The sequence below is a fragment of the Arachis ipaensis genome, chromosome B4 (genome assembly GCF_059453495.1).
Source record: "Arachis ipaensis isolate K30076 ecotype BB chromosome B4, ASM5945349v1, whole genome shotgun sequence".
NCBI classification, from domain to species: Eukaryota; Viridiplantae; Streptophyta; class Magnoliopsida; order Fabales; family Fabaceae; genus Arachis; species Arachis ipaensis.
This window is the reverse complement of record NC_142439.1, coordinates 76,024,665-76,028,045: the sequence shown is the minus strand read 5'-3', so window position 1 is coordinate 76,028,045 and position 3,381 is coordinate 76,024,665. Positions and strand designations below refer to the sequence as shown.

Sequence of the window (3,381 nt, the reverse complement as noted above, 5' to 3'; positions counted from 1 at the left end):
AAAAGGGACCTCGGGGATCACCTTCTTCTTGGCCACAACTTCATAGAAGTGGTCTTGATGCACCCTTTAGAGGAATCTCTCCATCTCCCATGACTCGGAGGTGGAAGCTTTTGCCTTCCCTTTCCTCTTTCTAGAGGTTTTTCCGGCCTTTGGTGCCATAAATGGTTATGGAAAAACAAAAAGCTTTAGCTTTTACCACACCAAACTTAGAAGGTTTGCTCGTCCTCGAGCAAAAGAAGAAAGAAGAGAGTAGAAGAAGAAGAAATAGAGGAGATGGAGGGGTCTTAGTGTTTCGGCCAAGGGGGAGAAGTAGTGTGTATGTTGTGTGAAAATGAAGGAGTGAAGATGGGTTTATATAGGAGTGGAGAGAGGGTTAGGGTTCGGCCATTATGGGTAGGTTTGGGTGGGAAAGTGGTTTGAATTTGAATGGTGAGGTAGGTGGGGTTATATGATGGATGGATGTGGATTGGTGAAGAGATTATGGAGAAGAGGGTAGTATTTGATTGGTGAGGGGTTTTTGGGAAAGAGATATTGAGGTAATTGGTGAATGGGTGAAGAAGAAAGAGAGAGATGAGGTAGGTGGGGATCCTGTGGGGTCCACAGATCCTGAGGTGTCAAGGATTTCTCATCCCTGCACCAAGTGGCGTGCAAAACGCCCTTTTCTGCCAATCCTGGTGGTAAACGCCAGGTTGCTGCCGATTTCTGGCATTTAACGCCAACTTCTTGCCCATTTCTGGCGTTAAACGCCAGTCTGGTGCCCATTTCTGGTGTTAAACGCCCAGAATGGTGCCAGACTGGGCGTTTAACGCCCATTCTACTACCCTTACTGGCGTATAAACACCAGTAAGTTTTTCCTTTAGGCTGTTCTATTTTTTATACTATTTTTCCTTCTGTTTTTGCTTTTTCAATTATTTTTGTGACTTCACATGATCATCAACCTACAGAAAACATAAAATAAAAATAGAAAATATAAATTTAACATAGATAATTAAAGATTGGGTTGCCTCCCAACAAGCGCTTATTTAATGTCAATAGCTTGACAGTGGGCTCTCGTGGAGCCTCACAGATGTTTAGAGCAATGTTGGAACCTCCCAACACCAAACTTAGAGTTTGAATGTGGGGGTTCAACACGAAACTTAAAGTTTGGTTGTGGCCTCCCAACACCAAACTTAAAGTTTGACTGTAGGGGCTCTGTTTGACTCTGTATTGAGAGAAGCTCTTCATGCTTCCTCTTTATGGTTACAGAGGGATATCCTTGAGATTTAAACATAAGGGAGTCTTCATTCACTTGAATGATAAATTCTCCTCTGTCAACATCAATCACAGCTTTTGTTGTGGCTAGGAAGGGTCTGCCAAGGATGATGGATTCATCCATACGCTTCTCCGTCTCTAGGATTATGAAGTCAGCAGGGATGTAGTGGCCTTCAACCTTTACCAAGACATCCTCTACAAGTCCATAAGCCTGTTTCTTTGAAGTGTCTGCCATCTCTAGTGAGATTCTGGCAGCTTGTACCTCAATGATCCCTAGCTTCTCCATTACAGAGAGAGGCATAAGGTTTATACTTGATCCCAGGTCACACAGACTTTCTCAAAGGTCATGGTGCCTATGGTACAAGGTATTGAGAACTTTCTAGGATCTTGTCTCTTCAGAGGTAATTGCTGCCTAGTCAAGTCATCCAGTTCTTTGATAAGCAATGGAGGTTCATTCTCCCAAGTCTCATTACCAAATAACTTAGCGTTTAGCTTCATGATTGCTCCAAGGTACTTAGCAACTTCCTTTTCAGTAACATCTTCATCCTCTTCAGAGGAAGAATATTCATCAGAGCTTATGAATGGTAACAAAAAGTTCAAAGGAATCTCTATTGTCTCTGTGTGAGCCTCAGATTCCCATGGTTCCTCATCAGGGAACTCCATAGAGGCCAGTGGACGTCCATTGAGGTCTTCCTTAGTGGAGATCACTGCCTCTTACTGCTCTCCAGGTTCGGCCGCGTGCGTTGTGGTTATGGCCTTGCACTCTCTTTTTGGATTCTCTTCTGTATTGCTTGGGAGAGTACTAGGAGGGAGTTCAGTGATTTTCTTACTTAGCTGACCCACTTGTGCCTCCGAATTTCTAATGGAGGACCTTGTTTCAGTCATGAAACTTTGAGTGGTTTTGATTAGATCAGAGACAATGGTTGCTAAGTCAGAGTGGATTTGCTTAGAATTCTCTGTCTGTTGCTGAGAAGATGATGGAAAAGGCTTGCTATTGCTAAACCTGTTTCTTCCACCATTATTGTTGTTGAAACCTTGTTGAGGTCTCTGTTGATCCTTCCATGGGAGATTTGGATGATTTCTCCATGAAGGATTATAGGTGTTTCCATAGGGTTCTCCCATGTAATTCACCTCTTCCATTGCTGGGTTCTCAGGATCATAAGCTTCTTCTTCAGAGGACGCTTCCTTAGTACTGCCTGTTGCTGCTTGCATTCCAGACAGACTTTGAGAAATCATATTGACTTGTTGGGTCAATATTTTATTCTGAGCCAATATGGCATTCAAAGTATCAATCTCAAGAATTCCTTTCTTCTGAGTTGTCCCATTATTCACACAGGATTTCTTTCAGAAGTGTACATGAATTGGTTATTTGCAACCATCTTAATGAGTTCCTGAGCTTCTGCAGGCGTCTTCTTCAGATGAAGAGATCCTCCAGCAGAGCTGTCCAATGACATCTTAGACAGTTTAGACAGACCATCATAGAGGATTCCTATGATACTCCATTCTGAAAGCATGTCAGAAGGGTACCTTCTGATCAATTGCTTGTATCTTTCCCAAGCTTCAAAGAGGAATTCACCTTCCTTCTGTCTGAAGGTTTGGACTTCCTCTCTAAGCTTGCTCAATTTTTGAGGTGGAAAGAACTTTGCCAAGAAGGCATTAACTAGCTTTTCCTAAGAGTTCAGGCTTTCTTTAGGTTGTGAGTCCAACCATGTCCTAGCTCTATCTCTTACAGCAAAAAGGAAGAGCATAAGTCTATAGACTTCAGGGTCAACCCCATTGGTCTTGACAATGTCACAGATTTGCAAGAATTCAGCTAAGAACTGATGAGGATCTTCCAATAGAAGTCCATGAAATTTGTAATTCTGTTGCGTTAGAGAAACTAATTGAGGCTTAAGCTCAAAGTTGTTTGCTCCAATGGCAGGGATTGAGATGCTTCTCCCATAGAAGTCGGGAGTAGGTGCAGTAAAGTCACCAAGCACCTTCCTTGCATTGTTGGCATTGTTGTTTTCGGCTGCTATTGTTTCTTCTTCTTTGAAAAGCTCTGTTAGGCCCTCTAGAGAGAATTGTGATTTAGCTTCTCTTAGCTTTCTCTTCAAGGTCCTTTCAGGTTCAGGATCAGCTTGAACAAGT

General features: G+C 42.7%; 1 non-coding gene across 1 annotated transcript; it reads left to right on the top strand.

Annotated features, from left to right (window-relative positions):
• Positions 1–2,759: 2,759 nt before the first annotated feature.
• On the top strand, positions 2,760–2,867 carry LOC148567990 (small nucleolar RNA R71). Its single transcript, XR_015882146.1, has one exon. It is a non-coding gene; the product is annotated as a small nucleolar RNA R71 (small nucleolar RNA).
• Positions 2,868–3,381: the final 514 nt, after the last annotated feature.